Here is a 27,520-nt window from a genome sequence, read left to right as displayed (position 1 = left end):
GCACACGGTTCCGAGTAGCGTGATGAAGAATCTCGCAGTGTCCCACCACTAGACCCGCATGTCCACACTGTGTACGCTACCCTCCCATCAGTCACTTAGCCATCTGGGTTGTCAGATCGTCTGTCACGGTGTGACAGTGCCTATGGTCAAGTAACCCTTATTTTACTGAATAATTGTTCTATTTGCAGTTGCTGTTAATCTCTTACTGTGTGTAATTAATAAATTAAACTTTATCATAGCTGTATCAGAATTGACTCGATGGCAACAGATTTGGTTTTTTGGTTTGATAGGATTCAGTACATCTGCGGTTTCAGGCATCAACTGGGGGTCTTGGATTGTATCCCCCGTGCATAAGGGGGGCTATTCCTGTACAGTGGAGCCCTGGTGGGACAGTGGTTAAGAGCTACGGCTGCTAACCAGAAGGTCAGCAGTTTGTATCTACAGCTGCTCCCTGGAAACCCCACGTGGCAGTTTAACTCTGTCTCATAGGGTCGGTATGTGTCAGGATTGACTCAGTGACAATGGGTGTGGGTTTTGTTTTTTTTTTACTGTACAATATTATTTAAAAAATCGTCCTAATGTCCCTGTAATTGGAGTCCTGAAAAGGAAAGGAGAGAGAATAGGGCAGAAGCAGTATTCTTCTTTTTTAACTTTTTATTTGGAAATAATTTTAACTCACAAGAAGTTAAAAAGTAGTACATAAAATTCTCAGGTGTATTTTCTCCAGCTTCCTCCAATTAAAAAAACAAAACAGAACAGTTGTCATTGACTCTGACTCCTGGCAACCCCATGTTTGTCATAGTAGAACTGTGCTCCACAGGGTCTTCAATGGCTGATTTTTTTGGAAGGAGATCGCTAGACCTTTCTTCCAAGCAGAAGCAATATCTGAAGACAGAATGGCTAAGAATTTTGCGAAGCTGACGAAAGATGTCATGTCAAAGATTTAGTGAGTCCTAGGAGCCCCAAGGAAACCCTAGTGGCGTAGTGGTTAAGTGCTACGTCTGCCAACCAAAAGATCGGCAGTTCAGATCTGCCAGGCGCTCCTTGGAAACTCTATGGTGCAATTCTACTCTGTCCTATAGGGTTGCTATGAGTCAGAATGAACTCGATGGCAGTGGGTTTGGTTTTTTGTTTTAGGAGCCTCAAATAGGAGCCCTGGTGGAACAGTAGTTCAGCTGCTAACCGAGAGATGAGCAGTTTGAATCCACTAGCTGCTCTTTGGAAACCCTACGAGGCAGTTCTCCTCTGTCCTCTAGGATCAGCAATGGGTTTTTTTGGATGAGCCTCAAAGGAGCCCTGGTGGCCCAGTGGTTAAGAGCTCGGCTGCTAACTGACAGGTCAGCAGTTCGAATCTACCAGCCGCTCCTTGGAAACCCTAAGAGGCAGTTCTGTTCTGTCCTGTAGGGTCGCTATGAGTCAGAATCGAGTCGACAGCAGTGGGTTTATTTGTGAGCTTCGAAAAGATAAATCAAAGAAAGATACACCTTCAAATATGCTAAAACCTGTGACTTCTTACCTTCTAAGTGGAATATTTATCCAAACTAAAAAACCAGATGCCATTGAGTCAATTCCAACTCATGCGACTCCATGAATGTCAATAGAACTGTACTCCATAGGATTTTCTATTTTGGGGGAGTAGATTGCCAGCCCTTTCTTCTGAGGTGCCTTGGTGGATTTGGAATAGTTGTAGTACTTACCTAATAGGTTGTTTGAGTATGTAAAGAGTTAAACAGTTTAGCACTATAGCAGCCTTAAACACTAATACCATATGACATTGATCCACACTCAGTAAAACAAGGGAGGGCTCCGTCTCCCCCATGGCCATGTCACGGGTCGTCGGTATACACAGCCCCTGACTGCCTCCTCCCTTTGCCCATTGCCCCCTGCTGCTGCAGACTTGAGCCAAAGGTTTTGTACTGTGTGTGAATTGCAAACCATAATCTCTGTAACGCACTTTGGTTTCTTGTGTGAACCCAGATTCTGCTGGGGGCGGGAATTTAATATTGATTCATTCAGAGGTCACGCCTGGGATTATATCTCAGCTTTCCAGGGGTATTCCTGGTACCAGGGCATGGGTTGTGATCTCTTTACTCTGGGGGGGGGGGGGGGGGGGGTGGGGGGGGGGGGGGACCACTGGAATGTCTTGACATCTGTTTTTGAGTGGTTAGTTCAAATGGGCCCTTGGCATGCAGCCCTCCTTTTGATTGCCGTGTTCTCCCGTGATTCATTGTTTAGCTTCTGATCGCTGGAGAGATTCTGGCTGCCTAGACACACCTTGCGGCCTTCCTACTCTGGGTTCCTTCCACCTTCCAGACTCTGTAGTGGAGTGAATTTGTATTCAGATACCCCCAAACCTATCTGCAGAGGGTCTTTGTCACCCATGCCCAACCCACGTCTGCCTGCCAGGTGGGAAGACTTGCTCTTAAATTCAGTTTCAGTTGCTCTCCAGGGACCAGGCGTTTGAACCTCCAACACCAGCAAAGTCTCCCTGTTTGTCTCTGTTCTGTCATTTCTTCCTTGAGGCAGTGGGCACAGAAGAGCCTCCTGCTGCCTGACCAGGAGAACGTGATCAGGCAGCAGGAAGCCCTCGGTAATCTCACACCAGTTGTTTCAGAATCTTGTCCCATAACATGCGGGTTGTAATGAAATGTTCTTTTCGTCCTAGTTACCTTCCCTGTGGGACAGATGCATGAATGTGAATGTCAGTCATTCTCGACCCAAGCTCACAGAATCAGGTGTATGACTGCGTGCTTTTTTCTTTAAAATAATGAGATTTAATTTGAGCTCTACTTGTGGCATATGTGTTCATGATAACCTCGCTGTATTCATTTCAGGCCATTTTGCATCTCAGTTGAACTTTGGAGGAAAATATCTTTGCCACGGGAATGATGATTCTCAAAATTGTGCAGTTTGTTTCAGTAAGGAAACTGGAAAATGCCTTTGTATTTCTATTATAGCACACTAGGTAACTAAGACAAACTCCTTACTCTGAAACAGAGCAAGGCATCACCTAAGGGAGATAGAATAGCCTCCAGGTTTTCCCATCTCCTTCTCACTTGAGAGGGGTCCAGTAACAGGAGACTAGGGGGGAGGAGATGGTTTGAGGCAACCATGGGATCCAAGAATTGTGGAAATTTTTAATTAAAAGGGGGAGAAGTTTTTTTTTTTTTTAAAGGGGTAAATTTGAAATTTTGAAATCAATGCAATGGCACACAATAACAGCAATAATGGCTAATGATGTTGAGCATGTCTTCATGTACTTGTTGGCCTTTTGAACATCCTCTTTGGTGAAACGTCTGTTCGAGTTCATTCTCCTTTTTTGATTGGGTTGTTTGTCTATTGTTAAGTTGTAGAAGTTTTTTATATATATACATTTTTAAATATTAGACCCTTATTGGATATATGGTTCCCCAAAATTTTGTCCTAATCTGTAAGTTGTCTGTTTACTTTGTTGACAAAGTCCTTTGAATAACAAAAATCTTTAATTTTTGTGAGGTTCCATTGATCTCTTTGTTTGCTGCTTGTGCTTTTGTTGTCATATCTGATAATCTGTTATTAAGAACTAGATCCTGCAGTCATGTCCCTGTATTTTTTTCTAAGAATTTTTTTGTTTCAGTTTTCACATTTAGGTCCTTGATCCATTTGGATTTGTTTTTGAATATGGTGTGAGGCATGGATTCTGATTCATTCTGCTTCGTGTGGAAATCCAGTTTTCCCAGCATCGTTCACTGAAGAGACTCTTCCTCATTGAATTGACTTAGCATCCTTTTTGAAAATCATCTGACCATAGCTTTATGCGTTTATTTCTGGACTCTGAATCCTAGTCCATTGGTCTGTATGTCTCTTATTATATCAGTACCAGGCTGTGTTAATTACTATGGTTTTATAGTGTGTTTCGAAAACAGGCATTGTGAGTCCTCCACCTTCTTCAACACTGCCTTAGCTATTTAGAGTCCCTTGTGGAGCAGTGGAAACCCTGGTGGCGTAATGGTTAAGTGCTACAGCTGCAAATCAAAAGGTTGACAGTGCAGATACACAAGGTGCTACTTGGAATCTCTATGAGGCAGTTCTGCTCTGTCCTGTAGGGTCGCTGTGAGTTGGAATTGACTCAACGGCAGTGGGTCTGGGTTTGGTTTTTGTGGAGCAGTGGTTAAGAGCTCAGCTGCTAACCAAAAGGAATTCGAATCTGTCAGCTGCTCCTTGGAAACCGTGTGGGGCAGTTCTACTCTGTCTTGTACGGTCACTGAGTCAGAATTGACTCAACAGCAGTGGGTTTCGTTGTTTTTTTTTTTTGCCCTTCCAAATTAAGAAGTCCTGGTAGCATAGTTGTTAAAGCATTCAGCTGCCAACCAAAAGGTTGAGATTCAAACCCACCAGCCTGTTCCATGGGAGAAAAGATGTGGCAGTCTGCTTCAGTAAAGATTTACAGCCTTGGAAACCCTGTAGGGGCAAGTCCACTCTGTCCTGTAGGGTTACCATGAGTCTGAATCGACTCAGCTACAATGGGGGTTATTGGCTTTTTCATTTCTGCAAAGTAGGCTATTGGAATTTTGATGGGGATTGCACTGAGTTTATAGATTGCTTTGGGAAGTAGCTTAGAAATGCTGAAGTATTAAGGTTGGTTGTTGACTGTGCAGGCCATTTAAAGTAGGGCTGAGGTCTGCTCTGCTGGAACCCAAGAACTGGCTTAAATATTTTATTGGGAGATTTGACATCTTTCCAGATAAACAGCAATCTAATCTAGTCCTTTGGCCATTTTTTGTTTGTTTTTGTCTTTTTGTTGTTAAGTTGTAGGAGTTTTTTATATATTCTGGATATTAAACATTTATCAGGTATCAAGGACAGTTTTTAAAATTTTCATGTTATATTTATTATTTTTCTGACCAAAGTACAATGATTTTTAAATCTTCTTAGACAAATAACTATGAAAAAAGTATTCAAGAAAACAAAATATAAATTTAACTATGAGCATTTCTTCTTCGACTTTATACTAAACCTGTATTTAGTCTAAGAAAACCAAAAACAAAAAGGTCTTTGAAGTGTTATTAAAACTCTAACTGAATCATTTATCACAAATCTAGTGCATGCGTTTCAGGGTGCTATTGCCAGGAATTTTGTTAAAATCAGTTTAATCATTAATAACACTATATAATAGAGCATTAATAACACTATATAATAGAGCATTAATAACACTAATGATAGAGCACTAATAGCACTATATAATACAGCATTAATAACACTAATAATAGCATTCATAACACTATATAATAGAGCATTAATAGCACTAATGATAGAGCATTAATAGCACTATATAATAGAGCATTAATAACACTAATAATAGCATTCATAACACTATATCATAGAGCATTAACAACACTAATAATAGGGCATTAATAACACTATATCATAGAGCATTAATAGCACTAATGATAGAGCATTAATAGCACTATATAATAGAGCATTAATAACACTAGTAATAGAGCATTAATAACACTAATAATAGAGCATTAATAGCACTATATCATAGAGCATTCATAACACTAATAATAGAGCATTAATAGCACTATATCATAGAGCATGAATAGCACTATATAATAGAGCATTAATAGCACTAATGATAGAGCATTAATAGCACTATATAATAGAGCATTAATAACACTAATAATAGCATTCATAACACTATATCATAGAGCATTAATAACACTAATAATAGGGCATTAATAACACTATATCATAGAGCATTAATAGCACTAATGATAGAGCATTAATAGCACTATATAATAGAGCATTAATAACACTAATAATAGCATTCATAACACTATATAATAGAGCATTAATAGCACTAATGATAGAGCATTAATAGCACTATATAATAGAGCATTAATAACACTAATAATAGCATTCATAACACTATATAATAGAGCACTAATAGCACTATATAATACAGCATTAATAACACTAATAATAGCATTCATAACACTATATAATAGAGCATTAATAGCACTAATGATAGAGCATTAATAGCACTATATAATAGAGCATTAATAACACTAATAATAGCATTCATAACACTATATCATAGAGCATTAATAACACTAATAATAGGGCATTAATAACACTATATCATAGAGCATTAATAGCACTAATGATAGAGCATTAATAGCACTATATAATAGAGCATTAATAACACTAGTAATAGAGCATTAATAACACTAATAATAGAGCATTAATAGCACTATATCATAGAGCATTCATAACACTATATAATAGAGCATGAATAGCACTATATAATAGAGCATTAATAACACTAATAATAGAGCATTAATACCACTATATGATAGAGCATTAATAGCACTAATAATAGAGCATTAATAACACTATATAATAGAGCATTAATAACACTAATAATAAAGCATTAATAGCACTAATAATAGAGCATTAATAACACTATATAACAGAGCATTAATAACACTAATAATAGAACCTTAATAGCACTATATAATAGAGGATTAATAACAGTATATAATAGAGCATAAGGAACACAGCCATTAGATGTGATCCTTGCCACCTACCCTCAGTTTTATGTCCGAATAAAGCTGACATTATGCCAGGCTCTGAGCCCCAATATCCCAAACCCAAACTCTGGAAGTAAAGAATATGCCCTGTCATACAACTTTGTACAAGTTGTAAAACAAAGCCCAAATTTTCTTATTTTTCTATAGGAAATGGTCAGTTATTTTATAAATATTAAAACACTTCTAGGAAGTCATTTTATGAGTCAGTTTACCAAACACATTTTGCAAGAAGTAACTACACAAAAAGTTTCTTTGAAATTTGGTCCACAATTTCACTTAACAGGTTGGAAATTTATAATCTGCAAGAAAAAGAGGAACTGGAGATCGCTAATCGTAACACGTTGTAACTAATAAGGGGATATACACATACACTGAAAAGTTTTTCTCGCAGAAAGCACAGACTATAAAAGGGGTATTCTTTTTGAATAAACGCAAAAACCAGCTGATATCCTTTGTTTAGTAAGCACCATATGGCAGTGGGTTTATAACTAAAAGTTGAGCCTAAAATCACTGCCTACTCTTGTGACAAAAACAAAACAAAGTAAAAAACCCTAAGATAAAAAAATTTGATTTGTCCTACTACATACCTTCCAGCCATTAGCTGAGTTGTAATTATGAAAGATCAAAATTGCCTTAAAAAGGGGCTGTGATAGCAGCTATCAAAGCAACATTCAAGCATGATTTCAAGGGTCCCTTCAGGTGTAGAGTTAGTCTTTGTCAGAAATCTTTACAACTTTGTCAAAAACTTCATCAACAGATTTACGAGCACTGATTTTCCTGACTTTCCCCATTTCCTCATATAAGTTAGTCATTGGCTTCGTTGACTAAAGATGGGTCTGAATTCTCATTTCCAAGCTTTCTCTGTTGTTATCAGTCCCACCTCTACTCTTTCGCCACAGATCTGATTATCACAGTCAAAAAACAGAGCGGAGAGATGCATCTGCCTTCCCTCCCACGGTCCTGTTCCGACCTTGAAGGTTGTCTTCGTTCCTTGGAAACCCATCAGCAAAGAATTTTCTCTCTGGGCATCGGCAGCAGTTATCTTATCCATTTCCCTCTTTAACAAGCTCAACTGGCACAGTCTTTCCCTCTTAAAGTACTTTTCAGTGAGTTCACCATAGCGAGAGTCTGGGTTCTTTCCTTCATCATGACTCCTGCAGACAGTTGTGTGTAGCCATATTTCTCCACGATGTGGGTATCCTTGGGTCCCCGTGCCAGCGCCCGACTCACCGAGGATGAACACTACCAGCAGCTTCATGAGGTGGCGAGGGCAGAGGAGAAGCGGCCTGTGTGTCAGCAGCGGGAAGCCAAGGCTCGGGACGTGCAGCTGGCAAGGGTTAGGGATAGCTCAGCACCCACCTTATCTCAGCAGGCTGTGAGGGGTGGGGCAGGGGAGGTGTCAGACAGAGGGGTGGGCTGGGCTGGCGCCCACCACAGGCCGCCTCTGTGGAGGTAGAGGTGTTCTTACTGCCAAGGACAGTTTTTAAATTTGATACCGTTATAATTTTTGGTCTAAAAACCTACTTGTAGGAAAATCAGATATTGTAATTACCAGTTAAAGGAGGTATCAGCTTACTTTTGTAATGTTGAAACTGGAAAGTCCCAGTTGATAAGAATAGCCTCTCAAACCTTATTTCAGAGATAGTTAGGATCTGCATATGCAAAATAAATAGCATGAGTTTAGAAAAACAAGTCTTGAAAGGAGTTAGAATCCTAAAGCTTAGAAATGCTGAAGTGTTGAGGTTGATTGCTGACTGTACGAGACTTTTAAAGTGGGGCCCAGGTCTACTCTGCCAGAACTCTAAACCTGGGTTAAATATTTTATTAGAGGTTTTAAGCCTTTCCAGATAAAGAGTGAACTAACCTAGAATGGTTACCCGTGGGTCAGTGGGTTTTACACAGGGACTTGCTTGGCTTTGTTGCCATTTGCAGAGGTACTCTGGTTTCCCAAGAGATCAGCACGCCCAGACTTCTTAAGAGAGGTCAACGATACTCTTCCCCATGATATTCGTGGCTTTCTCAGGTACACAGATTAAATTCCCTCATCTCTGTGCATAAATTAAATGGAAACAAACACCTTGCCTGGCTTCTGGACAGCTGCGTTGCCCTGCAGAGTGATGTCTACCTGTTCTGTCTCCAGGGAAGTGATCAGTTTGTTTAGGGGTAGGTTTTTCTCCCCGGATGAAAAAGGCTTTGTTTCACCTGGTGAATTTCCTGCTTGTATTTTAAATTAAACTTTATAGCATTACAATTATTGAGATTCTACTCATTCCAATTTTTAAAAAATCTATCAAAAGCCAGGTATTGGAAATGTTGTTCCCGACTCTGGCCAGTCACGGACTGCCAGCTAGTCTTGTAGGTGCTTTTTATGTGTAAAAATTGTATGTATATGTGAATCCTGAGGAGGGTTAAATAATTTAGTTTGGATGAACAGGATACTACAGAGGCCCTTGAGCTGCCCAGGTATCCGGTCGTGTTTCTGATTTATAATGAGACGCATTGTTGTGACACCCCCACTTCAGCAGGTGAGCAGGCCTCGGACCTAGGGGAGAGCGAGCAGGGGCACCTGTGGTCTTCGTTGCTGGGGCTGACCCCAAACTCCCAGGAGCCCCTGGAGACTTCCCCTGGGTTTGCTTTCTCCTTTCCTGCGTCTGTGAAGTGTCCAGGAGGGTTCAGACCCTCACATGCAGGCCTGGAGGAACCATCTTGACCCCTGCTCCAAAATCTGCTCAGATAAAGCTCCTGAGGTTGGTGGGCTGGGAAGGGCACAGGGTGTCAGGGATTGAATCATGTCACTCAGAAAACGTGTGCATCAGTTTGGCTGGGCCATGGTTTCCAGGATTGTGTGGTTGGAATCATGTCACTCAGAAAACGTGTGCATCAGTTTGGCTGGGCCATGATTTCCAGTATTGTGTGGTTGGAATCATGTCACTCAGAAAACGTGTGCATCAGTTTGGCTGGGCCATGATTTCCAGTATTGTGTGGTTGGAATTATGTCACTGAGAAAACGTGTGCATTATGTCACTCAGAAAACATGTGCATTATGTCACTCAGAAAACGTGTGCATCAGTTTGGCTGGGCCATGGTTTCTAGTATTGTGTGGTTAGAATCATGTCACTCAGAAAATGTGTGCATCAGTTTGGCTGGGCCATGGTTTCCAGTATTGTGTGGTTGGAATCGTGTCACTCAGAAAACGTGTGCATCAGTTTGGTTGGGCCATGGGTTCCAGTATTGTGTGGTTGGAATCATGTCACTCAGAAAATGTGTGCATCAGTTTGGCTGGGCCATGGTTTCCAGGATTGTGTGGTTGGAATCATGTCACTCAGAAAACGTGTGCATCAGTTTGGCTGGTCCATGATTTCCAGTATTGTGTGGTTGTCCTCCGTTTTGTGATTGTAGTTTTATGTTGAAGAGGATGAGGGTGGGATTGTAACCCCCTTACCCAGGTTACATTCCTAATCCGATGTAAAGGAAGTTTCCCTGGGGTGTGGCCTGCACCACCCTTTATCTCTCAAAAGATAATAAAGGAAAGGGAAGCAGGCCCAGAGTTGGGGACCTCATACCACCAAGAAAGAATGCAGTGCCAGGAGCAGGGCTTATCTTTTGAATCTGAGGTTCCTGTGCTGAGATGCTCCCAGACCAAGGGAAGACTGATGACAAGGACCTTCCTCCAGAGCCCACAGAGAGAAAGCCTTCTCCTGGAGCCAGCGCCTCGAATTCGGAATTCTAGCCTACTGAACTGTGAGAGAATAAACTTCTCTTTGTTAAAGAAATACTTGTGGTATTTCTGTTATAGCATCAGTCGGTGACTAAGACACAGGGCTCAGGCAGGCTGTCGTTTCCTGAGTGTTGTGTAATTTAAGTAGGATGCTTTTCCACCGGGATGGGGGCAAGGAGGCAGAGAGGCAGAGGCAGTTTTGTAGTGCAACACCTTTGGAAACAGGATTTGAGCTGCATGAAGACTGAGCTTGTGGTGTCAGGGTGGTGTAATGAGGAGAAATAGCAGTTTTGTGTGTTGGGTGCCTGGTATTTTCTATAGCCGTCCACTGGCAGCCTAGTTTGACTGGCAAGAAAGCATAGGTGGAACTTGCCTGGAGCCCAGCAGCCCATGAGAGGGCTGGCATCTCGGCCTCGTGGCACAGTGCAGGGCGAGGGCCTCACCTCACTCAAGCTATGCAGGCAGCACCGCTAACTTCGCAGCTTTATTTTGGATTGGCTTTGCACATGTGAGAAAAGCTCTGGTGCTTTTTTAAACAATCCACACCAAACCCTTGGCCTCTCTCCATTTTCCTTGGGAGATCGAAAATGGCCATTCTGTAGTGGATACACTTCCCAGCTCATTCAGGGACGGCCGGGTGCTTGGAGACTTGAGGGCCAGCACTCACTGAAGGGAGTCACCTCTGAGCACATCCATTGTCATACACTTACTGGACCCCAAGAGGCAGAACTTACATCACTTGATCAAATATTGAAATCCAGGTGAAAGGTTATTTGGCAACAGGCTGATTCTGAGAACCCTTGCCTGACTGGCAAGCAGCGCTTGTCACTCACTACCTGTTGCCCTCACCCTCTCCGCACAGGACTGTCAGCACCACAGCTACTAGAGGTCAGGCCATATCCGAGCATGGGACAGGTACATTCCATGTGTCTGAGTTCCAGGTGGCAGCGTCAGCTCATGACTTTCATGTTGGAAAAGTCCCAGCGTGGCTGTTCACATCTGGTAACGGGTCTATGGAGCCAGCCAGCACTCCTTACCCAGGGAAAGCTTGGTGAACTGATTGAGCTCTAAAGAGCAAATTTTGGTTTAATTCCTTTTGTAAGGAAAATAAAAATATACCATGAAGCATTTTTTTTTAACTTTTATTGAGCTTCAAGTGAACGTTTACAAATCAAGTCAGTCTGTCATATATAAGTTTATATACACCTTACTCCATACTCCCACTTGCTCTCCCCCTAATGAGTCAGCCCTTCCAGTCTCTCCTTTTGTGACAATTTTGCCAGCTTCCAACTCTCTCTATCCTCCCATCCCCCCTCCAGACAGGAGATGCCAACATAGTCTCAAGTGTCCACCTGATACAAATAGCTCACCCTTCATCAGCATCTCTCTCCTACCCACTGTCCAGTCCCTTCCATGTCTGATGAGTTGTCTTCGGGAATGGTTCCTGTCCTGTGCCAACAGAAGGTTTGGGGACCATGACCGCCAGGATTCCTCTAGTCTCAGTCAGACCATTAAGTATGGTCTTTTTGTGAGAATTTGGGGTCTGCATCCCACTTATCTCCTGCTCCCTCAGGGGTTCTCTGTTGTGCTCCCTGTCAGGGCAGTCACCATGAAGCATTTTTGTAAGAGGCGAGTTTCTTAACCAGGCAGTCAGACAGACAGCAACAGTAGACACTCAGAACTGGAATGGGATACTCCTTCTGTGGAGGGGAAAGGGAGCAACTGCCAGTGCAACACTTACTTGGGATGTCTCAGACACAAGCAGATATGAGGAATACTCACAGCCTTCTATTTCTTCCCTCAGAGGAGGAAAAGGAGATGGAAACACACAAGTCCTTGGCATGGCTGTCATGGGATCGTCCCACAAGGAGGGTGGTAAACAAGGTTGAAGGATCCCTCACACTACTTCTGCAGGTTTGAGGGGTTTATTATGTATCTCTCAGTGTCTGGCTGGGTCATGCAGCCTTCCTTCAGGTAACCACCTGTTATGGATTGTATTTTGTCCCAAAAAAAGGTATATCAATTTGGCTAGACCATGATTCTCAGTATTGTGTTGTTGCCCACCATTTTGTGATCTACTGTAATTTTCGTGTGTTGTAAATCCTAATCTCTGCCTGTGGTTAATGAGGCAAGATAAGGTTATGTTAAAAAAGATCAAGATGGGATGCAACACCCTTACTTAGGTCATGGGCCTGATCCACTATAAGGGGAGCCTCCCTAGGGTGTGGCCTGCATCACCTTTTATCTTACAGGAGAGAGAAGGGAGCAGAGAAATAGGGACTTCATACCACCAAGAAAGAAGCGTCAGGATTGGAGCATGTCCTTTGGACCCAGGGTCCCTGTGCTGAGAAGCTCCTAGACCCAGAGAAGATTGATGACAAGGACTTTCCCCTAGAACGGACAGAGAAAGTCTTCCCCAGGGTCTGGCACCCTGAATTTGTACTTATAGCCTCCTAAACTGTGAGAGACTAAACATCTGTTTGTTAAAGCCATCCACTTGTGGCATTTCTGTTATAGCAGCACTAGTTAACTAAGACACCCTGGCCCATAGCCTTCATCAGCACAGGCACTGGTCTCAGCTCTTCACTGTCCATGGGGGAGAGGCTGGGCCTTGGAGTGCGAGCCACCATAACCAAGGGTGAAATAGCACCTTTCAGCTGCTGTACGGGACTCTGGGAAGTCCACTCTCGATCGTAAAAGAGACAGAGTGTCCTGAGGCACTGGAGCCGCCTCCCCTGAGAAGTGCATCACCAAGTGCTTCCACCTCCTGCCCAAGTCACTCTGCTGGTCACATGCCAGCATGGGGCCCGCCGATCCTTTCCCTTAGGCCCCCCAGAAGCCACCACTTCCTGGCTGCCACACTGACAGCACAGGCCCTTCATCCTGAGCCTGACCATTTTTCTGTGTAGCACCTGTACTGTTTTTTTTTAATTTATTTTATGGAAAGTATACACAGCCAAAGATATATTTCATCAATTTCTACATGTACAACTTAGCAACGTTAATCCCATTCTTCAAGGTGAGCTAACATTTTCACTGTCCTTTTCTGAATTCCTCCGCCACCGTTGTCTTAAACTCACTGCCCCTTAAGGTTCCTATCCAACCTCTCAAGTTGGCCGTTGTCCGTTTGATCTCAGGTAGATAATTCTTTAAAAGACCACAATGCTCAAAGCAGACATACTTTACTAATTAAGGTATTTTTTGGTTCAAAGAAGACCTCAAGGAATAGCCTTGGTTTAAGGTTTAAAGTTTAGAGATTATCTCAGGGCAGCAGATTCAGGATTCATCCAACCTCAGTGGCTCCAGAAATTCTTGATTCCATGAGAATTTGAAACTCTGTTTTGTATTTTCCCCCCTTATATCAGTATTCTTCTATAGAATCTTTGATATATTTTCTTCCATCCTTTGATTTTTAATAAATTTACGTCTTTTTTTCTAAGATGTGTCTTTCATAGACAGCATATTGATGGATCCTGTTTTTTAATCCATTCTGCCACTCTGTGTCTCTTTATGGGTGCATTTAAGGCATTTATGTTCAGTGTAATTACTGACAGGTGTGCATTTATTGCTGTCGTTTTTATAGTGCTTTTTTTGTGGTGCTGATGTTTTCTTTGCTCCTCCTACTCTCCTGTACTGAATTCCTTTTGTTTGTGAATTTTTTTTCCATTTCTTTTGCTTTTACGGAGACTTTGTTTTTCTTCTTTATTTTGATGAGTAGGTTTGTTAACTTTCTTTGTGGTTACCTTGAAATTTACCTTTATCTTCCTAGGTTTGAACCAATTTATTATTATTTGGTATCAACTTGCCTTCCTCGCCATTAGAAAGTTCTATACCTACACCATTTATTCCCTCTTTTATTGTTCTGACGTCATTTACAGATTAACCTCTCTGGTTCCTTGTTGTAATTCTTTGCTTTTGGACAGTCCTTGAGAGTTCATTTTCTAGGTTGATTTCTGGCTGGTATGATATTGCTTCCGAGGTTCAGGCTGTGGTCTGCTGTTATTTGTTCTCAAACCGAAGGACTCCCTGTCCTGGGAATATGACAGGAATACTACAAGTGGATGGCTTTACCAAAGAGAAATTTATTTTCTCACAGTCTAGTAGGTTACAGGTCCAAATTCAGGGCATCGGCTCCAGGGGAAGGCTTTCTCAGGCTCAGGGGACCCCGTGTCCAAAGGATGTGCTCTGCTCCTGGTGCTGCTTTCTTGGTGATATGAGGTCCCCAACTCTCTGCGTGCTCCTCCTTCCTTTTATCTCTTGAGATATAAAAGGTGGTGCAGGCCACACCCCAGGGAAACTCCCTTTGCCTTGGATCAGGGAGGTGTTACAATCCCCCTCTAATCCTCTTTAACATAAAATTACAATCACAAAATGGAGGACAACCACAGGTGGCCTAACCAAGTTGATACACACATTTTTTGGGGAATATAATTCAATCAGCGACACTCCCTTTAATAATTCTTGTAAGTTTGGTTTGGTTTTTACATGTTCCCTTAATTTTTGTTTATCTGGAAATGTCCTGATTTTACCATCACACTGGAACGAGAGTTTTGCAGGATGTGTTATTCTTCATTGGTTTTTTTTTTTTTTTTTTTCTTTCAAGGTTTTATATATGTCATCCCATTGCCTTCTTGCCTGCATGGTTTGTGCTGAGTAATTAGAGCTTAGTTTAGTCTTATTGTTTCCCCTCTGTATGTGACATTTTGTTTTTCTCAAGCTGCTCTCAGGATTCTTTCTTTGTCTTTGGTTTCAGTGATTGTAATTATGATATGCCTTGGTGATTTTCTTTTGGGGTCTGTCCTGTATGGGGTTTGTTGAGCTTCTTGGATGGTCAGCTTTTCATGTTTCATGATATTAGGGAAGTTTTCTATCAGCAAGCCTTCAGTGATCCTCTCTGTATTTTCTGTTTCCTCTCCCTGTTCTGGAACTCCAGTCACTCGCAAATTTTTGCTTTTGATTGTATCCCGCATAATTCTCAGGATTTCTTCATTCTTTTTTCTGATTTTTCCTCAAAGTTGTATCCAAGTGTTTGTCTTCAATTTTGCTGATCCTGTCTTCCATCATTTCAAACCTGCTCCTCAGCCCTTCTATGACACTGTCCATTTCTGAAATCTTATTGTTTATCTTTTGGATTTCTAATTGTTGTTTTTCTATGATTTCTAGTTGTGAATTTATTTTGGCAATTTGTTCTTGTATTATTTTCCTGAACTCTTCCATTTTTTGTCTGTATTTTCCATGATTTTTCCCACATGTTCCATGAATTTATCTATTTTTTCCTCATTTTTGTCTGCTCTTTTGCTTCAATTCTTGAATAGCTCTGAATATTAGAGATTTGAATTCCCTCTTAGGTAGTTCTAGTGCCTTTTATTCTACGTTTATTTACGTTCCCAGCATAGTAGACCATATGATTGTCTGATTCAAATGGCCAATTCCAGTCCATTTCATTTCACTAATGCCTAGGAAATCGAAGTTAATGCCTTCCACTTCATTTTTGACCATTTCCAATTTTCCTAGGTTCGTACTTATTGCACTCCACATTCTGATTATTAATGGATGTTTGCAGCTGTTTCTTCTCATTTTGAGTCATGCTACATCAGCAAATAAAGGTCCCAAAAGCCTTATTTCATCTATGTCATTAAGGTTGACTCTACTTTGAGAAGGCAGCTCTTCCCCAGTCATCTTTTGAGTGCCTTCCAACCTGGGAGGGCTCATCTTCTGGTGCTATATCAGACAGTGTTCTGTTGCTATTCATAAGGCTTTCGCTGGCTAATTCTTTTCAGAAGTAGATTTCTGAGTCCTTCTTCCAAGTCTGTATTAGTCTGGAAGCTCAGCTGAAACCTGTCCTCCATGGGTGACCTTGCTGGTACCTGAATACTGGTGGCATAGCTTCCAGCATCACAGCAACACACAAGTCCCCACAGTACGACAAACTAACAGACACGTAGGGGATAAATACAGAGAGATTTACATCAAGGAAACAGCTCATGTGATTGTAGGGTTTGTAATGTCCCAAGTCCTTGTATCAGGATAGATGCCTTTCCCAGGGTTGGGAGCGGGACTCTTGCTCCCAGGCTGTGAAGATTGCCCAGACCCAAGATGGACAGCTAAGCTGCTAGCTCAAGTCCTAAGAACCGGAGGTCAGACAAGATACAGCTGCTGGACCCAGAACAAGCTAACGACCTTGGTAAGCTGAGCAGGAAGGCAGTAGGCAGTGGAAGGTAGAGAGATGAAGCCTGAGGTGCGGTGAGCTCGCCGGTACCGCTCAGCAGATTCCATCATGGGGATGATCACATATCAAATTTCAACAGGGAAATGATCACATTATACAACTGCCAAAACACTGAGAATTATGGCCCAGCCAAGTTGACACATAATCCTAACCATCACAACAACTTTTCAAGAAGAAACAAAGATGTCACACAGAACCAGGTGTTCGAGAGAAAAGAGGGAGAGGAGGTGAGAGGCAAGGAAGAAACCAAAAGAAGCGGAGAAAAGCAACATTAACAACAAAGAAATGGGACTGAGAGAGCCAGCCAGTGTGGATGGGCAAATTCAAGCAGCACAGAGCCGGAACCAGTGCCTCCTGACCATGAGACTATGGCCTGCAGGAAGTGGAAGAGGTTAAGTGGGGTGAAGAAAAGTGGTGGGTGGGAAAGTGTACCTCATTGGGTGCTGGGTGTTCTGTCTCCTGTTTGAAGCTCCATGAAGCTGCTTTCTCATACTCCCTGTCCGCTGATCTCCGATGTATGCAGGGCAAATCCAAGCAGTGGTATGGAGTCGGTAGCTCTTGGCCTACTGAGCAACCACAGCCCGCTAGGAAGTGGTGGGGCTGAGTAGGTGGGAGAAGGATGAGTGGTGGGAAAGCTTATGTTACTGGTTACCAGGTGCCCTGTCTCCTGCTGGGAGCTCCATGAGGCAGCTTTCCCACACTCCCTGTCTGCTGATCTCCAACAGGAGTCCGAGATGGCCAATCCTTGGTGCGTTAGCTGATAGGGAACCTCCGTTGGTACCTTTCCTCGCTCTCTGTTCTCTGTCAGTTCTTATTCCATTAGGTGCTTGGCTGAGTACTGTATCTCTTCATTTGATGCTTAGGTTTCCAGGATTGACATTGGTTTCTGCTTTACTTAGTTTTTTGGGTCTCTGCTATGGAGGGACAGCGTGGTGCTTCTGTGTACAGCGCCATGTTGGCTCTACTGTCTCTTCTATAGAAGCTTTGATCAAAACGTTCAATAATGGTAGCCTGGCACTATCCAGTTCTGATGTCATGGCAAAGGAGGCAGTTGTTCATGGAGGCGATTAGCCACACATTCCATTTCTTCCTCTGATTCCTGACTCTCTTTCTTCCTCTGTTGCTTTAGGTGAATGGAGACCAATTGCTGTACCTTGAATGGCCACTTGCTAGCTTTTAGGACTCCTGTCACTACACAATGAACTGGGACATAGAACAAAAATACTGAGAAACAATATTAGGCCAATTGATTGGGATGTCTCTGGAAATCATGACCCTAAACCTCCAAACCAAGAAAACAAATCCTGTGAGGTGTTTGGTTATACATAAGCAGCTCAGTAGCTGCTTTTTTTTTTTTTTTTCTTGTAAAAAAATATATAACACAATCTTTGCCAATTCAGCATTTTTCAGGTGTACGGCTTGGTGATATCAGTTACATTAACTGGTTGTATTGTGTGCGTCAGGGTTGTATCCTTTCATCATACTTACTCAATCGGTATGCTGAGCAAATAACCCAAGAGGCTGGAAGAAGAATGGGCATCAGGTTTGGAGGAAGACTCATCAACAACCTGCAACATGCAGATGACACAACCTTGCTTGAAGAAAGTGAAGAGGACTTGAAGCACTTACTGATGAAGATCAAAGACTACATCCTTCAGTATGAATTGGACCTCAACATAAAACAAAAATCCTCACAAGTGTACCAGTCAGCAGCATCATGTTAAATGGAGAAAAGATTGAAGTTGTCAAGGATTTCATTTTACTTAGATCCACAATCAACTTCCACGGAAGCAGCAGTCAAGAAATCAAATGACATATTGCATTGGGAAATCAGCTGCAAAAGACCTCTTTAAAGTGTTGAAAAGCAAAGATGTCACTTAGAGGACTAAGGTGTGCCTGACCCAAGCCATGGTATTTTCAGTGCCTCACATGTGTGTGAAAGCTGGGCAATGAATAAGGAAGAACGAAGAAGAATTGATGCATTTGAATTACGGCATTGGCAAAGAATATTGAATATACCGGGGACTGCCAGAAGAACGAACAGATCTTTCCTGAAAGAAATACAGCCAGAATGCTCCTTAGAAACAAGGATGGCCAGACTTCATTTCATGTACTTTGGACACCCATCTTAGATGGGTGATTGCTAGCGTTTAAGACCCCAGAAGCCACTCTCCAAAGTGGGATGCAAAATGTTTTGTTAATAGATTTTATTATGCCAATTGACTTAGATGTCCCCTGAAACCATGGTCCTCAAACCCCGCCCCTGCTACGCTGGCCTTTGAAGTGTTCTGTTTATTAAGGAAACTTCTTTGTTTTTGGTTTAGTCCATTTGTGTTGACCTCTCCTGTATTGCGTATTGTATTTCCCTTCACCTAACATGAAACTTTGGGTTTTGGGTAAAATGAAACTTATCTACTATCAAATTAGTGAATACCCCTCTCCCTTTGTCCCTCCTTCCCCCCTCTTGTAACCATCAAAAAGTGTTTTCTTCTCTGCTTAAACTGTTTCTCCAGTTCTTCTAATAGTGGTCTTATACAATATTTGTCCTTTTGCAATTGACCGATTTCACTCAGCATAATGTCTTCCAGATTTCTCCATGTTATGAAGTGTTTCATGGATTCAACATTGTTCTTTATCGATGCGTAGTATTCCATTCTGGGAATATACTATAGTTTATTAATCCATTCATCTATCGATGGGCATCTTAGTTGCTTCCAACATTTTGCTATTCTAGACAGTGCTGCAGTAAACATGGGTGTGCATATATCTGTTTGTGTAAAGGCTCTTATTTCTCTAGGATCTTTTCCAAGGAGTGGGATTGCTGGATCATATGGTAGTTCTAATTTTAGCTTTTTAAGGGAGTGCCAAAGTGGTTGGACCATTTTACATTTCCATCAGCAGTGTCTGTGTTCCAGTCTCTCCACAATCTCTCCAACATTGATTATTTTGTATTTTTTGCATTAATGTCAGCCTTGTTGGAGTGAGATGGACTCTCATTGTAGTTTTGATTTGGATTTCCCTGATGGGTAATGATTGAGAGCATTTCCTCATGTATCTGTTACCTGCCTGAATGTCTTCTTTAGTGAAAGGCCTGTTTATATCCTTTGCCCATTTTTTAATTGGGTTCTTTGTCTTTTTGTGGTTAAGTTTTAGCAGAATCGTGTAGATTTTAGAGATCAGGCGCTGGTCGGAAATGTCATAGCTAAAAACTTTTTCCCAGTCTGTAGGTAGTCTTTTTACTCTTTTGGTGAAGTCTTTGGATGAACATAGGTGTTTGATTTTTAGGAGCTCCCAGTTATCTGGTTTCTCTTCGGCATTTTTAGTAATGTTTTGTATTCTATTTATGCCATATACTAGGGCTCCTAACATTGTCCCTATTTTTTCTTCCACGATCTTTATTGTTTTAGACTTCATGTTTAGGCCTTTGATGCATTTTGAGTTAGTTTTTGTGCATGGAGTGAGGTATGGGTCTTGTTTCAGCTTTTTTTGCAGATGGATATCCAGTTATGCTAGCACCATTTGTTAAAAACACTGTCTTTTCCCCAATTAACTGACACTGGGCCTTTGTCAAATATCGGCTGCTCATATGTGGATGGATTTATATCTAGATTCTCAATTCTGTTTCATTGGTTTATGTGTCTGTTGTTGTACCAGTACCAGGCTGTTTTGACTACCGTGGCATTATAATAGGTTCTAAAATCAGGTAGCGTGAGGCCAACCACTTTGTTCCTGTTTTTCAGTAATGCTTTACTTATCCGGGGCCTCTTTCCCTTCCATATGAAGTTGGTGATTTGTGTCTCCATCTCATTAAAAAATATCGTTGGCATTTGGATCAGAAGTGCATTGTATATATAGATGGCTTTTGGTAGAATAGACATTTTTACAGTGTTAAGTCTTCCTATCCATGAACAAGGTATGTTATTCTACTTACATAGGTCCATTTTGGTTTCTTGCAATAGTGCCTTGTAGTTTTCTTTGTATAGGTCTTTTACGTCTCTGGTTAGATTTATTCCTAAGTATTTTACCTTCTTGGGGGTACTGTAAATTGTATTGATTTGGTGATTTCCTCTTCGATGTTGTTTTTGTTGGCGCAGAGGAATCCAACTGATATTTGTATGTTTATCTTGCATCCTGATCCTCTGCTGAACTCTTAGTTTCAGTAGTTTTTTTGAGGATTCTTTAGGGTTTTCTGTGTATAAGATCATGTCGTCTGCAAATAGAGATACTTTTACTTCTTTCATACCAATCTGGATGCTCTTTATTTCTTTATCTAGCCTAATTACTCTGCCTAGGCCCTCCAGCACAATGTTGAATAAGAGTGGTGGTAAGGGGCATCCTTGTCTGGTTCCCGTTGTCAAGGGAAATGCTTTCAGACTTTCACCATATAGGATGATGTTGGCTCTTGGCTTTGTATAAATGCCCTTTATTATGTTGAGGAATTTTCCTTCTGTTCCTATTTTGCTGAGAATTTTAATCATGAATGGGTGTTGGACTTTGTCAAATGCCTTTTCTGCATCAATTGATAAAATCATGTGGTTCTTATCTTTTGTTTTATTTATATGATGGGTTACATTAATTGTTTCTCTAATGTTGAACCATCCCTGCATACCTGGTATGATCCCACTTGTTCATGGTGAATTATTTTTTTGATATGTTGTTGAATTCCATTGGCTAGAATTTTGTTGAGGATTTTTGCATCTAAGTTCATAAGGGATATAGGTCTGTAATTTTCTTTTTTGGTGGTGCCTTTACCTTGTTTTGGTATCAGGGATATGCTGTCTTCATAGAATGAATTTAGGAGTATTCCGTCCTTTTCTATACTCTGAAATACTTTTAGTTTTGGTGGTGTTACCTCTTCTCTGAAAGTCTGGTAGAACTCTGCGGTGAAGCCATCAGGGCCAGGGCTTTTTTTTGTTGGGAGTTTTTTGATTACCTTTTCAATCTCTTGTTATGGTCTATTTAGTTGTTCTACCTCTCTTTGTGTTAGTTTAGGTAGGTAGTATGTTTCTAGGAATTCATCCATTTCTTCTAGGTTTTCAAATTTGTTGGAGTACAATTTTTCATAGTATTCTGACATGATTCTTTTAATTTTAGTTGGGTCTTTTGTGATATGGCCCTTCTCATTTGGGTTATTTGTTTCCTTTCCTGTATTTCTTTAGTCAGTCTGGCCAATGGTTTATCAATTCTGTTAATTTTTTCAGAGAATCCGCTTTTGGTCTTGTTAACTCTTTCGATTGTTTTTCTGTTCTTTAATTCATTTAATTGAATCGCTTCATATGCATGTGAAAGCTGGACAATGAATAAGGAAGACCGAAGAAGAGTTGACACCTTTGAATTGTGGTGTTGGTGAAGAATATTGAATATACCATGGACTGCCAAAAGAACGAACAAATCTGTCTTAGAAGAAGTACAACCAGAATGGTCCTTAGAAGCAAGGATGGCGAGACTGCGTCTTACGTACTTTGGACACGTTGTCAGGAGGGATCAGTCTCTGGAGAAGGACATGATGCTTGGCAGAGTACAGGGTCAGCAGAAAAGAGGAAGACCCTCAATGAGGTGGATTGACACAGTGGCTGCAACAATGAGCTCAAGCATGACAATGATTGTGAGGATGGCACAGGACCGGGCAGTGTTTTGTTCTGTTGTGCATAGGGTTGCTATGAGTCGGAACTGACTCTGCGGCACCTAACAACAACAACAGCAACAATTTTTATTATTTGTTTTCTTCTGGTACCTGAGGGTTTCTTTTGTTGCTCTCTTTCTATTTGTTCAAGTTGAAGGGACAGTTCTTTGATTTTGGCCCTTTCTTCTTTTTGTATGTGTGCATTTATTGATATAAATTGAACTCTGAGGAGTGGTTTCGCTGTGTCCCAAAGGTTCTGATAGGTAGTGTTTTCATTCTCATTGGATTCTATGCATTTCTTTATGCCATCCTTAAAGTCTTCTATAACCCAGTCTTTTTTGAGCAAGGTTTTGTTCTGCTTCCAAGTATTTGATTTCTTTTCCCTGGTTGTTGTGTTATTGATCTCCACTTTTATGGCCTTCTGGTCTGAGAAGATGCTTTGTAATATTTCTATGTTTTGGATTCTGCAAAGGCTTCCTTTCTGACATAATATATGGTCTATTCTAGAGAATGTTCCATGTGCACTAGAAAAGAAAGTATACTTTGGGTGGAGTGTTCTGTATAAGTCTATGAGGTCACGTTGGTTGATTGTGGCCGTTAGATCTTCCCTGTCTTTACTGAGCTTCTTACTGGATGTCCTGTCCTTCACTGAATGTGGTGTGTTTAAGTCTCCTACTATAATTGTAGAGCTATCTTACTTTTCAATGCTGTTACAGTTTGTTTTATGTATCTTGCAGCCCTGTAATTGGGTATATAAATATTTAATATGGTTATATCTTCCTGGCAAATTGTCCCTTTAACCATTATAGTATGCCCTTCTTTATCCTTTGTGGTGGATTTAACTTTCAAGTCTATTTTGTCAGAAATTAATATTGCCACTCCTGCTCTTTTTTGATTGTTGTTATATTTTTTTCCATCCTTGGAGTTTTAGTTTGTGTCTCTAATTCTAAGGTGTGTCTCTTCTAGGCAGCATATAGCTGGATTATGTTTTTTTAATCCAATCTGCAACTCTCTTCCTCTTTATTGGTGTGTTTAGTCCATTTACATTCAGTGTTATTATAAATGAGTTTAGTGCTGTCATTTTGATGTCTTTTTTTGTGTGTTGTTGCCAATTTCATTTTTCAACTTTTTTGTGCTGTTTTTCTTTGTAAATTGTGTGATCCTCATTTTCATTGTAGTTGAATTTATTTTTGCTGAGTCATTATGTTTATTTTGGTTTTTATTTTGAAGTATGGAATTGTTAGTCCTCTTTGTGGTAACCTTAATATTTACCCCTATTTTTCTAAGTAAAAACCTAACTTGTGTCATCCTATATTGCCTTGTTTTCCTCTCTGTATGGAAGATCTGTGCCTCCTGTATTTAGTCCCTCTTCATTGATTATTATCATCTTTTACATAATGGCATCAATGATTCCCTGTTTTGAGGGTTTTTTTTTCTTTTTTTTATTAGTCTTATTTTGCTTTTGTGATTTTCCTATCTGAATTGATATGAGGATGTTCTGTTCTGTGTCCTTGTGTTGTGCTGATATCTGATACTATCGATTTTCTGACCAGAGAATTTCCTTGAGTAATTCTTGTGGCTTTCATTTAGTTTTTGCAAATTCTCTAAGCTTCTGTTTATCTGTAAATGACTTAATTTCACCATCATATTTGAGAGAGAGTTTTGCTGGGTATATGATTCTTGGCTGGCAGTTTTTCTCCTTCATTGCTCTATGTATGTCATGCCATAGCCTTCTTGCCTGCATGGTTTCTGTCGAGTAGTCCAAACTTATTCTTAATGATTCTCCTTTGTAGGTGACTTTTCGTTCCTCCCTGGCAGCTTTTAAAATTTTCCCTTTATCTTTGGTTTTGGCATGTTTGATAATATGTCTTAGTGATTTTCTTTTGGGATCTATCTTGTACGGGGTTCGATGAGCATCTTGGATAGATATCCTTTCATCTTTCACGATACCCGGGAAGTTTTCTGCCAACAGATCTTCACCTATTCCCTCTGTATTTTCTGTTATCCCTCCCTGTTCTGGAATTCCAGTCACACTCAAGTTATTCTTCTTGATAAAGTCCCACATGATTCTTAGGGTTTCTTCATTTTTTTTAATTCTTTTATCTGATTTTTCTTCAAATATATTGGTGCCAAGTGCTTTATCCTCCATCCCCCCAGTTATGCATTCCAGGTCCTCAATTCTGCTCCTCTGACTTCCTGCTGAGTTGTCTAATTCTTTAATTTTATTGTCAATCTTTTGAATTTCTGAATGCTGTCTCTCTGTGGATTCTTGTAGCTTATGAAATTTTTCACTATGTTCTTGAATAATCTTTTTGATTTCTTCAACTGCTTCATCTGTGTGTTCCTTGGCTTTTTCTGTACATTGCCTTATTTCATTTCTGAGGTCATCCCTGATGCCTTGAAGCGTTCTGTATATTAGTCTTTTATATTCTACATCTGGCAATTCCACGAATATGTCTTCATCGGGAAAGGTCTTGATTCTCTGGTTTGGGGGTTTTTAGAAGCAATTGTGGTCTTCTTTATGTGATTTGATATCGACTGCTGTCTCTGAGCCATCTATAAGTTATTATAATGATTTATTATATATTTGCTCACTGAGTCTTATTTTCCTGTTTTGTTTTGTTTCAGTATACCCAGATGGGCTACTAGAGTGCGCTAACTTGATAGTTGGAGACTTTGAATCACTAATGTCTTATTAACAGATGGTTAGAGCTGTTACCAGGTATATGAGCCTATGAGTCTATTCACTATTATTGGGTAGAATCAGCTCAGGTGTCCTGATGGTCCATCACCTAGGGTGCAGTGTAGGCTCTCACCTACTGTCTTAGAGGAGTAGTGGTGATGGTTGTATGCACCAGTTTCTAGTAGCAGCAGGGGATCACTTTCTGAGGAGGGCAGGGTGCTGACAGCCTTCCACCACGTGCCAGTGAGGAAGGAACATCTCTGATCTCTAGAGCCCTTTGGTGGGTGGGCTCTGCAGCTGTACTTTAGGCACCCAATGCTTATATCCCTAAAGACTGGTAGGCCCCACTGTCCTCAGACCCCTTTAGTAGGTGTGAATGGAGCCTCAGCCCCCAGTTCCCTGCTGTGGATCAGCAAGGGTTCTGTTTAATAGGTAGAGCGGTATCGGACCTCCAAAACCTGCCTCTCCACCACTCAGCTGAAACAATTACAGTCGGACCTCTAACAGAATTGCCTGTGCATTATAATAGCCACCTCGTTCCATGTAGGGGTGAAAGCCAAAAACTGTGGATCTCTTATGCACGGATGGAGCTGCTTCTGTACTGTTATTCTAGTTTAGGGAAGTCAGGAAAGGATTTTTCCCCTGATTGTTAATTGCTGCTTTTCCAACGCCAGGAGAATGGGTTAGAGGGAAAAAAAAAAGCAGAGCACTTCTTTCTCTGGCCCAGGAAATTTGAACGTTAATGAAGCCGGCTGGGGCAGGGAGGGGAGGGATCAGAAAGATAGGAGAGAGTAGCATTGTAAAATAGACAAAATCACTTACCTTGTGTGGTGAGGGCTGTTTTATCTGAGATTCCAGAGGGGTGTGTAGCCTGTGTGTGCTGGCTGGGTCCCCACGGAGGTTGCCCCAGGGGGTTAGGGCTGAGTTCGGTGCTTGCCTTGTTCCAGGAAGCTACCATCAGCCCCGCTCCAAAGCCCAACACCAAGGGATCAGGGCTGGGGTGCTGCTCCTGTGTGTTCACTCTCTCCCCTGTGACTCAGGTTGGTTTGTAGCCTGTGTGTGCTGGCTGTTTCCCTGTGGTGATTGCCCCTGGGGTTTAGGACGACGTCCCATGCTTGCCTTGTCTTGGGAAGGCACTATCAGCCCCACTGCACTTGCTCCAAATTCCAGCACCAAGGGATCAGGGCTGGGGCACTGTGCACCAGGCTCCGGAACCAGTCGCTCCTTCTGTGTGGTTTTTCATTCCCCCATTAGCCAGGTCAATGTGTAGCCTGCGTGTGCTGGCTGGGTGCCCGCCAAGGTTGCCCCAGGGGGTAGGGCTGCATCCCATGCTTGCCTTGTCTCAGGAAGCCATGATCAGCCCCACCACTCTGGCACCAATGCACCGCGCCAAGGGCTCAGGGCTGGGGCGTGGCCCGCCAGGTTCCAGAACTGGTTGCTGCTCCAGCGCGTGGGCTCTCGCTCCCCTGTCATTCAGGTCAATTCCTTAGTTCTGTGTCTGATGGTCAGGGTTCGTAGATTGTCACGTATGTAATCGATTCACTTGTTTTTCAAGTGTTTGTTGCAAGAGCGTTCAGCGGAAGCTTCTGCCTAGTCAGCCATCTTGATCCTGCGGCTTTTTTATCTCTTATAAGATAAAAAGGTAGTGCAGGCCACCCTGCAAGGAACCTCCTTTTACATTGGATTAGGGATGTAACCTTAGTAAGGGTGTTACAGTCCCACCCTAATCCTCTTTAACATAAAATTAAAATCACAAGATGAAAGGCAACCACACAATACTGGGAATCATGGCCTAACCAAGTTGACGTATATTTTGGGGGGACACAATTCGATCCATGACATTCTACCCTTTAAAAAGCCCCTAAAAATTCATGTCCTTGCTACATGTAAGACACATCCACCCTATCATAACAAAAATCTTAAATCAGCTCCAAGTTCAAAATCCAAAAATTCCTCTTCATCTGTGAAGTCTAGAATACAAGTTAACTGCTTCCAGAGGTACAATGGTGCAGCAGGCAGGCACAAGCTAGACATTTCCATTACCAGTGGAAGAAATGGGAGGGAAAGAAGGCATAACAGGCACCAAGCAAGTCAGCAGAGCATATTACATTAGTCCTCAAGGCTTGGAAATAATACTCTCTTCTCTGAGGCCATTCACACGATAGACCTCCCCTCCAGACTCTAGGTATTGGCCACACTCTCCAGATTCTGAGTGAAGGCCCCTTGGCCCTGGTCTTCAGTTCTGCTTTCCAGGTGCACTAGGACAGCAACTCTTCTCCCTCAGCTTTAGGGACACCATTCTCCTAGTCCATCTGAGTGGCGACTGCACCCTTAGAAACCCCAGGGGTCGTGGCCATACCTTCTGAGTCTGAGGCAGCTCAGCTTCCTGTGTTCCTTATCTCTTCAGCGTCTACTTCCTGGTATCTTGGCCTCTTGACCCTTTGGGCCTCACCACCCACATCTGCTGTGCTGGGGCAAGTGTTCCAAAGCTCTGTAGCTGCACCAATAAGTGCCTAGAGGCGTCCCACTCCACCAGTAAACTTCAGCTGGAAGACACTCGGCTCTCTTGCTCTGTGGGTCGGCAAGCCTAGCTCCACTGATAAGTCCTCAGAGGCATCCCACTCTGCCAGAAAGCCTCCTGCACACAGGAACTCAGCTCTCTCTCGCTCTGTGGGTTGGCCCAGTGCTATCT

The 27,520-nt window shown here is 41.8% G+C and overlaps 1 protein-coding gene and 1 pseudogene across 5 annotated transcripts in view; one reads left to right on the top strand and one right to left on the bottom strand.

Moving 5' to 3' along the window:
- Positions 1-27,520, top strand: part of NINL (ninein like) — a 238,932-nt gene that overhangs the window by 48,804 nt on the left and 162,608 nt on the right. The window lies entirely within an intron of this gene.
- LOC126067467 (UMP-CMP kinase-like) lies at positions 7,283-7,896 on the bottom strand (annotated as a pseudogene).

This window comes from Elephas maximus, chromosome 25, assembly GCF_024166365.1.
Source record: "Elephas maximus indicus isolate mEleMax1 chromosome 25, mEleMax1 primary haplotype, whole genome shotgun sequence".
NCBI classification, from domain to species: domain Eukaryota; kingdom Metazoa; phylum Chordata; class Mammalia; order Proboscidea; family Elephantidae; genus Elephas; species Elephas maximus.
Note: the sequence above shows the minus strand (reverse complement) of the source record. Positions and strands in the feature narration are given on the sequence as shown.